Source organism: Malaya genurostris, chromosome 3 (assembly GCF_030247185.1).
Source record: "Malaya genurostris strain Urasoe2022 chromosome 3, Malgen_1.1, whole genome shotgun sequence".
Taxonomy (NCBI): domain Eukaryota; kingdom Metazoa; phylum Arthropoda; class Insecta; order Diptera; family Culicidae; genus Malaya; species Malaya genurostris.
In genome coordinates, this window is record NC_080572.1 from 254,028,899 (window position 1) to 254,042,138 (window position 13,240).

Sequence of the window (13,240 nt, forward strand, 5' to 3'; positions counted from 1 at the left end):
TGAATAAGACCGTTCAGATAAAGTTCGCAAGTGTTCCCGTATTTTCCCCAGGAAATATGGGGGATACTTTCCTGGCTTCATTGCCCGGAGAGCTTCTATTGAACTTAGACTGTCCGTGACAATGAAGTAATGGTCTTTGGGCAATGTTTCAATGATCTCGAGGGTGTACTGAATAGCAGCTAATTCTGCGATGTAAACTGAAGCCGGATCACTGAGTTTGTAAGAAGCGGTGATGTTTTGATTGAAGATGCCGAAGCCTGTGGACCTGTCGATGTTTGATCCATCAGTGTAAAACACCTTTTCACAGTTGACTGTTCTAAATTTATTATAAAATATATTAGGGGCCACTCGAGGGGGTACGTGTTCCGGAATTCCACGAATCTCTTCTCTCATGGATGTGTCGAAAAACACAGTAGAATCGGAAGTATCCAAGAAATGAGCACAGTTGGAAGCAAACGAAGAAGGATTAATATTCTGAGCCATGTAATCAAAATTCAAGGACATAAAACGGGTTTGAGAATTAAGCTCAACTAACCTTTCGAAGTTTTCAATCACCAGAGGATTCAAAATGTCGCATCGAATGAGCAAACTATATGAGAGATCCCAGAACCGGTTTTTCAACGGTAAGACGCCCGCCAACACTTCAAGACTCATCGTATGAGTTGATTGCATGCAACCCAAGGCAATACGCAAACAACGATACTGAATTCTTTCCAGCTTAATGAAATGGGTGTTCGCGGCGGATCGGAAGCAGAAGCATCCATGTTCCATAACGGACAATATCGTTGTTTGGTACAACCTGATCAGGTCTCCTGGGTGGGCACCCCACCAAGTTCTGGTTATTGTACGAAGAAAATTGATTCTCTGCTGGCATTTCTGTTTCAGATACCTAATGTGACATCCCCAGGTGCCTTTGGAGTCGAACCAGACCCCGAGATATTTGAAAGTGAAGACCTGAGCTATGTTTTCACCCCCTAGTTGAAGCTGTAGTTGTGCTGGTTCTCGCTTCCTTGAAAATACAACCAGCTTTGGGTCCTATAATGGACACAACGCTGTCGTCGGCAAGTTGTCTCAGCGTGCAAGATGTGTTGATACATTTATCGATGTCGTTTACGTAAAAATTGTATAAAAGGGGGCTTAAGCATGAGCCCTGAGGAAGACCCATGTAACTGAATCGTATTGTCGACAAATCACCATGCGCGAAATACATGTATTTCTCGGACAATAGATTGTACAAAAAGTTATTCAAAATTGGTGAAAGACCATGCTGATGCAACTTCTCAGATAGGATATTTATAGAAACTGAGTCAAAAGCCCCCTTGATGTCTAGGAAAACTGACGCCATTTGTTCCTTACGAGCAAATGCCATTTGAATTTCGGTTGAGAGCAACGCAAGACAATCGTTCGTTCCTTTGCCCCTGCGGAAACCAAATTGTGCATCTGAAAGTAAGCCATTAGTCTCGACCCAATTGTCTAGACGAAACAGAATCATTTTTTCGAACAATTTCCGGATACAGGAAAGCATAGCAATCGGCCGATACGAATTGTGATCGGAGGCTGGTTTTCCTGGTTTTTGAATGGATATCACTTTCACTTGTCTCCAGTCATGTGGAACAATGTTGTCCTCAAGGAACTTATTGAATAAACTCAGCAAGCGCCTTTTGGCGGGGTCAGGCAGATTTTTCAACAAGTTGAATTTTATTCTGTCTAATCCCGGGGCTTTATTGTTACATGACAAGAGCGCAAGCGAGAGCTCTACCATCGAAAACGGTGTTTCGTTTGTATTTGGTGTCGCGGCGCGGGTGATCTTCTGTTCCGGAACAGAGTCTGGACATACTTTTTTAGCGAAATCGAATATCCAGCGGTTAGAATATTCCTCGCTTTCATTCGTTGTGTTATGATTGCGCATTCGTCGAGCTGTGTTCCAAAGAGTGCTCATAGATGTTTCTTTTGTTAGGCCGTCTACGAACCGACGCCAGTAACCGCGTTTCTTAGCTCTAATCAAGTTCTTAATTTTAACGTCTAACGCCGCGTAATTCCGGTAATTATCAGGTGTTCCATTTTTTTCGTAATATTTTATACGCGGAGGCTCTCTCCGCGTTTAAATTTGTGCACTCTTTGTCCCACCACGGGTTGGGAGGACGGATGTTAGTTTTCGCGCCGGGTACGCGTTTCGTCTGAGCTTGAGTCGCGGTGTCGAGAATCAAGCCAGCCAAAAACGTGTACTCTTCCTCCGGAGGAAGTTGTTGAGTTCTTTCAAGTTTCTCAGATATCGCGGTCGCATAGCTATTCCAATCAATATTTCGTGTGAGGTCATACGAAACATTGATTGTCTTCGATGGTTTTGAGCCGCTGGTGATTGATATTACGATCGGTATATGATCGCTACCGTGGGAATCAGGAATTACCTCCCACGTGCAATCCAACCGTAGCGATGTCGAGCAAAGGGATAAATCCAGCGCACTTGGTCTTGCTGGTGATGCAGGAATCCGTGTCATTTCTCCCGTATTCAAGATTGTCATATTGAAGTTGTCGCAGATATCATGGATCATAGCTGATCTGTTATCGTCGTGAAGACAGCCCCATCCCGTACCGTGTGAGTTAAAGTCTCCTAGAACCAACGTCGGTGCGGGAAGGAGCTCAATGATATCACTGAGCCACCGATGCCCAACCGAGGCTCTTGGGGGAATATAGATTGAAGCAATGCAAAGATCCTTGAAATAAAAGATTTATTTTGAGTTTGATTAGAAAAGTGAACCTTTAAATGTTTTCCTTACATCACATACTAGGAAAGCGCGGTTGATCAGGAACACTTCTATTACTAGAGATAATAGATTATTATAAAGCTTAAATTGTAATTGAACAACAACTTATATATATATATATATATATATATATATATATATATATATATATATATATATATATATATATATATATATATATATATATATATATTTACGCTTCGTCTTTAATTCGCCACTGCAAGTCAGTTTATGAATAACTATAATATCGCCTAGTAGTTCAACACGAGCCGCTAAGCCGACGTCAAGCTCAAACTCTATTTGAGTGGCAAATTTATTTGATATATAAGCAAGAACATTGTCCGTATATACGTATAAAACGTAAAACTTTATATAAACTGACCTGGCTATCAAAATCTGCCTACAAAACACAAAATAATCCCTAAATATAATTTGTTTTTCTTCCGTAGATTACAAAAAGTATGACTATCAAAAACCGAATGATAGTACTTGAGTTTTTATGAATTTAGCCTTCTGTTTCAACAGACTTCGGAACTGATTCGAACACAATAAGTTTTATTATGTTATTTAGCAATTCGGTGTCAAATCGTCCATAAATGGCAAAATTCTGGTCGGTATGGCAAATAAAGTGTTTTTCACTAGCCTAGAGATTTTTTTTTTTAATCAAGACTAATTTTTGAGAAAGGGGCATGTTTTTTTAAGAACCATTATTTTTAAACAATTAGACCTCGAAACCTATACTTTCTATGCAATTTTTGTCTAAGAAGAAGTTGTAGGCAATCAATCGAACATTAAAAAAATGCACTGAAATTTTTTTTCCATATTTCAAAATGTCACAAATATAACTATTTTCGATTTTTCCTAAATTCTTAGTTATTCCATCGTAAGATTTTTTTCATATCATACCACGAAAAACGTTAAATTACAGGGAAACTAACGAATATTAAAGATAGTTACAGAGGTGCCTCTAAAAAAGTTTCCCGAAGAAAAACTTTTTGTTGTTTTTCGAAAAACAATGTTTTTATAGGAATAAATGTGTTCGAGCAATCAAATATTATTCTTCAAGCTACGCCCAACGAAAAAGTTTATAGAGCCATCGAGAAATCGAGAAAACGAATATTCATGAGAATACACCCTTTTTATAAGTTAGTCTGAGTTCTCCATCGCCAAATTTCTTATTTTTGTAATTATTTTGAAATTTTGAATAAATTATTCTTTGACATCAAGACAATTGAAGCAGTTGTTTTCGATATATTTTGAAAACAAAAATCGAATACAATCACTGCACAGTAGGGAAAAAACGATCAAAAACGCGACTTTCCACAATAATTTTATAAAAACCTAAGCAAATATTTTCAAAGTTAGTATTTCTTATGTAAATGTTTCCGTAGAATATTTATGATAATTGATTTATGATAGTTAGAAGACCCGCAAAATTCACAATCATGCTCGTTTTGCTCCAATTCCTCTTTTTTCTGACTTTACTTCGAAAACTAACTGTAAAACTCGGGAAAAAATTGAATTCGTTCAATCGGAAGGTATTCGTGACATGGTCATAAGATAGATAAATGGATTGTTTTTAATAAGATTGGCTGCAAATAACTGTATTCTGTTTTACCCCCCAATCATCTTCTTCCATGAATTAACAGAAACAAAAGTTCTACTGATCGGTGTTTGAACCAATTATGGTTAAAAAAGACAGTTCTATGTTTCGCATATAACCTCAAAAATTAATTAACAGATAGTCTCCATGATCACATGCTTCATGCTACATCGTTTTATTCCAATTCTCCCACAAATATAATTTTATTATTTCCATAAATACGTTTATTTCATAGGCAATATACATAAGTTTTTCTTCGCCGTGGCATCCACAATACATAGTACTTTAAACCTAATACATTCCGAATATCATATTAGTATGTTGGTATTAATTAGTTAATCTAAACACTGTTTTTATCAAGTCATTTGCTATTAATAGCAAATGTATTAAATAAAATACATTTATTTTGTACATGATCTTATAACTATTTAGATTTGTTTGTATCAGTTCATCACTTTTATTCATATAATAAAGCTGACTATTGGTTGAACTCATGGAAGAGAAAGGGGTAAATATAATTTTATGTTGAATTCAGATTTACAATCCCGAAGCAGATCCAATATGACCTACCAATATTGGTTCATATTACGTAGAAAACTTCAGTGATCCAAATACACATAATGGGAATGACAGTACTAGTCCATTTAACCCTGTTTACCACAATGTGTGTCATAAGTGGTATCTTTGGGTGAACTTTCTTCGACAAACCGAAAGCAGGCTGATTGCGGTTGATAAAAATCGATTGATATTGTGAAGAAAGACCTAAAAATAAGATTACAAATGAATTCAATGAGCGCACGAATTTTGTTATACCGATTTACCCCAATTTATTTCATAAGTCGTATTTCTGGCTAAACTTTCTTTGGCATATTGAATCCATTTGTAATCTTAGTTTTAGGTCTTTCTTCGCCATATCAATCGATTTTCATCAACCGTAATCAGCCTGCTTTCGGTATGCCAAAGAAAGTTTAACCAGAAATACGACTTTTGATATAACTTGGGGTAAAACGGGTTAAACAGGCTAGTACTGTCATTCCCATTGTGTTTAATTGGAGCACAGATGTTTTGTATATTATATGAACCAATATTGATAGATCGCATTGGATCTGCTTTTGGATTGTAGATCTTATATCAACTGAATATTATAACTAGCAAAGAAATGGGGTGAAACGGTACAACGAGTTTGCTGCTGTCATTAAAACTATATGCAATAGTATTGTTATCATTTTTTTACATCAGAAACACTCTATTCGCTCTTCTGCAAGTTCTTCACTTTGATGTTATATAGTTAAGCTTGAATACAATCATAAATCAAACAAACCGTCATAAATAAAATAAACCTAAATTCCCCAGTGTAATAGTGAAGTAGTTGATCAACCCGTGACACCAAAAGCGCCGTCTGGTGTAAAAAGGGTGCGTAAATGCTTCTAAAATGCATGTATAGTTTACTGTTCATTTTACACCAAAAAAGTGCTTTGTGGTCAGCTGTATCATGCATCCAAAAAATGGTCGAGTTTTTGGTCAATTTTTCTCCACTGTGCACTGGTTTATAAAAATATACATTTTTCATAAATTATGTGTGGTTTTCCATAAACGTACTGTATTTAAGTTGAAAAGTACAATATTGGTGATATAATTTACGGTAAATATTAGGTCAATTGTCGTTTTGCAAACAAACTTTATTATAAATGTATATTTTCATGTTTTGATCATCTGTATCGACTGTATAGTTCGATTCTAAACGTTAACAAACCTTTAAGCTTTAGCAGATTTATGTAAACATGATAATTCGTTTCTGTGGGGGTTGAACAGAATTTCGTAGCAAGCTTTTTTTAGTTATTGAAATGAAGCAATGACATTTTTGTGTACGCTGAAACATTTCTGTTTGTCGATCAATATCTTTCCATTCTACAGCACCATCGTCATATTTCTCTTGTGAGAAGCGAATTCTTTTCAATGTTCCGCCAATTGCACCCATGTCCCTTACCGTGCGAGGTTGCGAAGAAATGCCCTTTCGTATCAATGTTGTATTTCGTTTGAAATTTTCAGATCCTCACGATTTTTTTTTTAATTTTTGTATTGAGAGGCTGCCCCGTCCGATACAAAAATTGTCTATTTCATGTTCGTTGTTTTAAAAAACGTTATCAATTTGGAAATGAAAACTTGCACAGCAATTGCGTGTTAGTGAGGTGAATGCTTCAAGACATCTGATATTATAACGAAACTTAAATGAATTGTGGCTTGATCATTGTTCCAATGATGACTTTGAACAGCATCTTGAAGAACGAACTAATAATTCTCGGAAAATCGCAAATCATTGGGAAAAAATGCATTTACTTCAAAATAAGAAGGAAAAAATATTCGTATTTTATTAGTTTGCACCAGGTTGATTGAATGGTTGTCAAGCTAATGAAGATTTTTGTTGATAACAATGCCATCATACACTGTATCTTATACTTCCAATTGTTCCAGCTCAATTGAAACAAATCTCTTGATGATAAATTCAAATTATGAAGCAAAAAATCCATTTTTGGTTGTAGTCTTTTTTGTTTATCATAAAAAAATGTATTAGACACTTATAAGCCTCATTTGAAACTATCATTCTGCTGAAAGAGGCATGTTGTAACGGTTTCGAGTTCAAGAGTTATTCTACTTTCTCGATTTTTTGTCAGGCAATTTAAGCACCAATTTAAATGAGTTAAAAATAACACGCTCGCAGATTTCTTTTCGAACATTACTTATTTTATGACTTATCAGAAAACTCTTCGAAAGTCAATTTTCTCGTAAAACTTTTCACAAAAAAATTCGAATTAGAATTAGAAATTGATTGACGAGAATGAAAAATTTTCGCGACCGACACACTCAACAACAAGGATTTGTTTACTGAAGTCTATTCACACTTCCGTTGAAACCCTCAACGAGTGAACACGTTATATCGTGTTAGTGAGGTGAAAATATGAGTATTTCGCGACAAAGAAAAGATTTTCATCCGTACTTTGGCGACCTCACGTTGTCACACAGCAAGGTTTTCACTTGTCCAGTGAAAAGAAAGTCCATTGGATTATAAACGAAAATTAACTGGCAATAACATTAGCAATAATTAGTCGCTGTGCCATCAATCGGTGTCATCTCAAATGAGGTGACGCCACCATAAGTGAAGAAGAAGAAGAAGTCTATTCACTAAGTGTGGTACCCATGAATTTTGTGCAACATTTTCATATGATATGATAGGCGGAATTATGGACTAAATGTATGACATTTTCTGCCTAAACAGATTCAAAATATGTACAACTGCCAAGTTGCAGACGGTATATAAAAATTAAAAAATACTGCGAAATCCACGACAATTTTTAGTACAAACTTATTACAAGGTAAAAATTACATGTCTTTTTATTATATTAAATGAGTTTACTTGCATTGTAAACAATTCCATCGAATAAACCATCCCCTTATAATGACCGAATTGAGGTTTTTTGATAACTTTTAAAAACTCTGTGCATTTGTATCAACATGAAAACATTAAGACAGTACTAACAATATCAACAGTACGACTACCCCACACGAGCCACGAGATTCATTAGAGAGGTCACTGATTACCTGACGCCTCGAAAAGTGGATACTAAACACTCGCATTCACACTGTGACAATTACTTTACAATATGTTCATTTCCATGCTAGGCAAGTATTACTGTCGTAGAGCTTCAATCCATTTAAAGTGCCAAGTTATGATAATGTCTTTCAAAACCGCAAGCCGCATTAGCACAGCATGTATTATTCTGTAGCCATAAAACTTAGACGAAGTCAGATTCCTTGCAGATTAGGACAAAGTATTTCCATGCGATAGGGTGCACAAAGGCTGTGCGATAAATCTAGCCAATAATAATCTTGGGAATGCCCGGAAAACCAAAAAATAACAAACTGCTCCATCGTGCCGGGATCATGATTTAACCCTTTCCTTGCGCTGTAGCTGAATCTCTCCAAAACTGTTCGCCACAGAAGCCGATTTGCATAATTTTTTCGTCTCCGTTCGGCTCGACTGCTACCCGCGTTCAACTTCCCTAATGGGCAGAGACAAACGAATTGAAGGAAAAGTCATTACTTTTCTCTACCTACTTCTTAACCGGGGCCGCGCCATCCGTCTGCTGCACTTACGTTGGTCCATCCTTTTATGGACGGCCGGAAATTCATTCATGAGTTGCACCAAAACGCACCGTGTGAGCACCCAAATTTCCAGGCGGATCATCATCAGTATTAGTGGTTAGAAACAAAGCGGATCAATGGCATCGAAAATTAACTCCAGCAAAATAGGGAAATACCCCGATTATGTCTCGCAGTAGAAGGAGATCAGAGAGGACGAAACCGAAACCAGGTATTTTTTGTTGTTTTTCAATGCTGCTTTGATTGTGTTGAGATGTTGGGGTGAGATAGTTTTATTCCGGTGTTTTAGAGAAATGGGGACTACAATGGAAATGACGGAATACTCGTATCTTCCTTCTGAAAAAGTTTCCGAGTAGAATAGCAGTTCCATTGATTTGTTACAATTATTTTATGCTTTACTGCCCATACTTGCATATTAGTCCCATATTGAAAATCGACAAATTGAGAAAAAGATGAATTCATATTTCGGTAATAGCTCGCTTTTTTCCGCTACTGACTACTGTGATACAGGATACTCTTGAATCACATGGATTACATAATAAACTGTTCATCTAGAATGAAATATTGCATTTTTCGTCTGACATATGAAATCTGTTACGCAACAACTTTTGTTAACGAACGAAAAGATACTCGCATACCGGTCCCATCTTGGCATGCTATGCTTTTGTCGCACGCATGCTATGCTTTTGTTTGTTTGATTTTCCAGCTCTTGATGCAATTGAATTGTATGGTGGAGACTCTTCCACGGAAGACAACTCAAACAGTGACTTTGTAGGTTTCAATGCCACTAACACCCGAGAAAAATATTCTGAAATAACTGTTTCAGCACAGTACGTTTGAGATAATTCCAATTTGAAATATTCGCATATCCCTACATATGATTTTGGTCAAAGTTATGGCAAAAGAACATAATCTTATCCTACAGTTGTTGCTTCGGAGGAAGAAATACGTTTGATTCTGAAGAAAGCCATTTTGGCGAGGAGCAGAGATCGACACGCAAAATATCCAAGAAGAATTCTCGTGCCGGCTATATGTAAAGATCGATTCAAAAATAGTTTATTTTACATTATCTAAATTTTTGCATTTACTGCCAGCACTAAATATTGGTACAGCGGCCAGAAAAAAATAGTGCAACCAGTAAAATGTGGTTATTAAAATGTGACAGATATGCGAGTACTGGGACAAATCCGACTTGATATTTTTGGGACAGATCCGACTTGATATTTTTTCGAATTTTACTGAACTAACCCCAAATTATTTTTGCAATTTCTTAAAGTAACGTAAAAATAGACGTTATCTGTCGGACTAAGTCAAAAGTGGCCATAACACATATGGGACTGATATGCGACTATGGGCAGCTGTGCTGAATTAGTGATTTCAGAATAATTATCTCCGATGTTGGTGGCATTGAAGCCTACAAAGTCATTGTTTGAGCTGTCTTCCGTGGAAGAGTTTCCAACATACAATTCAATTGCATCGAGAGCTGACATGACATTTTCAATATGGACTGATATGCAAGTATGGGCAGAACTGTTTTTATAATTTATCTAATCTTATCGAGCACTTCTCGTACATGTACCATATTATGCTTGATTCTAAACGGAAAACTTTGAATTTGGATTTGAGCTTTGAATGTATCACTTTTTTTAATATCTTCTTCCTTCAACTTTCGAACGTCTTACTGCGGATAAACCAATTATGACATCTCCTATATGTCACCTATCCGATACGACATTTAGAATCCTACTGAGATTAAAGAGATGCCTATTTATTGCATAATTCCGAATATTCTTCTTCTAATATGAAATTCAAGCAATCAAATAACAGGCAGTTAGAAATAGTAGCGATAATCAAACTTTTTTTTATTGGATTGTACCGACTTCTAGCTGAATCGATGGTTTAGGAGTCAAAGTGTTCAAGAGTCGAAATGTAGCTCCAAAATGTCTTTATTTTCTCTGCCACGAGAAAGGCAAAATAGGACAAAAAAACACTAAACCAAAAAATTACATTTTTGCCTTTCTCATATTTATTTATTTATTTATTTATTTATTTATTATTGTAATATCCATCGGATACGAAATCTACATGGATATGGGTGGAGAAAAACCCATTTGAGTTGAACATAAAATATGTCATTCTCAAACGGGCGCAAAAACCACCATCTTTTAAAAAAACAACATATAATAATTATCACAATACATCTAAAACTAATAGTCACATAACATTATTAAAAACAAAATACACATAATTTAATTAAAAACAAAAATTAAAGACTAGAAAAAATATCAAAACACAGAAGATCGTTTGACTTTACTAGCGAAGCGGCTGGATGATTCGCCAAACTCAAAAAGATCTTCTACAGCAGTGAATGATCGAATGGCAGCGGTTATCGGTTCATTACATCCAAAACTAGTTCTATGAAATCTTTGCTGAAGTAGAGTGCCATTCCGCAGGGTTCTGTTCGGTGCTCGAAAATTAATTTCGGATCGCAATTCCGGTGCATCGATTTCTCCGTTGATCAGTTTTGCAATAACTACTGCCTGTTGTATTTTACGGCGACGTAACAGCGATTCGATTCCGATTAGTCGACATCTATCCGGATATGGTGGGAGATTCGAGGGATCTCTCCACGGTAAATTCCGTAATGCTAAACGAACAAACCGCTTTTGAACTCGTTCAATTCGCATGCACCACGAGAGCTGATACGGTAACCAAACTGATGAAGCGTTCTCAAGAATAGGTCTAACGAGTGAGCAATATAATGCCTTCAAGCAATGAGGATCTTTAAAGTCCTTAGCGATTTTTGAAATAAATCCCAATTGACGTGAAGCTTTTGAAATGATCAGTGATCGATGTGAATCAAAGGTCAGTTTTTCATCCAACAATACTCCTAAATCGCTCACCTGGTTAACTCTAGTCAGAACAGAGCCACCAATACTGTAATTAAATTTCACAGGATTCAAAGTACGGTGGAACGTAATCACCTGACATTTTGCCACGTTAATAATTAGCTTGTTTCTGTGACACCAATCTACGAACAATTCTAGTAAATATTGTAACCGCTGGCAATCCTCTACGGTACGAACTACGAGGTACAATTTTAAATCGTCTGCATAGATCAATTTGCAGCCATTTGGCAAAGCAAATGAGACATCGTTGAAAAACAGTACGAAAAGTAATGGTCCCAAATTACTACCTTGAGGAACTCCTGAATTGTTCGTAAATTGAGATGATGTGCAGTTATCCAATTTCACTCGTAATACTCTACCAGTCAGATATGATCTTAACCAGGACACGAGCTGCGCAGAGAATCCGAGACGATATAATTTACAAAGAAGTATTTCGTGGTCGATTTTGTCAAATGCTGCTTTTAGATCAGTGTAGACAACATCCATTTGAGTTTTTTCCTCCATGCTAGCGATACACTTAGACGTGAATGTTAACAGATTCGTCGAAACTGATCTTCCTTGAATCCATGCTGATCAAATGAAACGTAATTCCTCACTCGATCTAATATGGCATCGCTTACAATCATTTCAAAAAGTTTAGATGAGGCAGAGAGACTGGTAATCCCACGATAATTAGCAACATTTCGCCGATCGCCGTCTTTAAATATGGGACAAATGTACGATTGCTTCCATATGCATGGGAATTTTGCCTGCTCAAAAGATCGACTAAAAATTGTACTCAATGGTTCAGCCAATGCACCAATACATCGATTTAAGACAACAGCGGGTAAACCGTCTGGCCCGGGAGAATATGAACATTTCAACTTTTTTGCAGCGCGTGAAACCATCTCAGAGGTAACGATGAAAGTATTCAAACTAATTAGGTCAGCAGGAACATCAGTAACAGCAATTTCCGTCTCTTCATTTGAAGTCAGATTACTATGAAACACACCAGCGAAATGCCTGGCAAACAATTCACAAGATTCAGAAACTGATTGGGCAGCCTCATCCTCGAGGAAAACATTTGTAGGTACAGATGAGTTTTTTCTTTTCGAATTAACGAATCGCCAAAAACTACGAGGGTTACGTCTTAGACTAGTCTGCATGCGAAGTACATATGCTTTGTATAAACTAGCATTAAGAGCACGATAAGCATTGGCAGATCGATGAAAGTTAGCAACGTTGGAAGCATTACGTCGTCGAAGCAATTTGCGCTGTTTGGCATTACGCTCTCGTTTTAATTTGCGTAATTCTAATGTGCTCCAAGCAGGAGAAACGGGTTGCCTAACACGAGGTACATTTGACTCAAGCCAACGATTGATTTCGTCGCAGAAGATCTCTGCCATATCATCGACATCACCGGTACCAAACAATAAGTCCCAATCGACATTGTTAAGATGATCGGACAAAGCAAAGAAGTCCACCAACCGATAATTCAATGGACGGGAGGCACTGCTATCGCTAATCGTCGGCAATTGGGTACTATCCGCAATCGTAAACAGTTGAATGGTTAGCGGCGGATGATGATTGTCCACGGGAAGCAACGGGTTAAGACAACGATCAACTACACAATCGTTAGAGCAAAACAAAAGATCGAGTGTTCGGCCTAGCAAGTTATACACCAGATTCCTCTGTCCGAGACCAAGGAATTCCATTCCATCAAGCAGTGTGTGACTAGCAGGTGGCAATTGTGAGGTACAGCAAACAATGCTATTGTTGCCCTTACTCCACTGCATACGAGGCTGGTTATAATCACCACACACAAT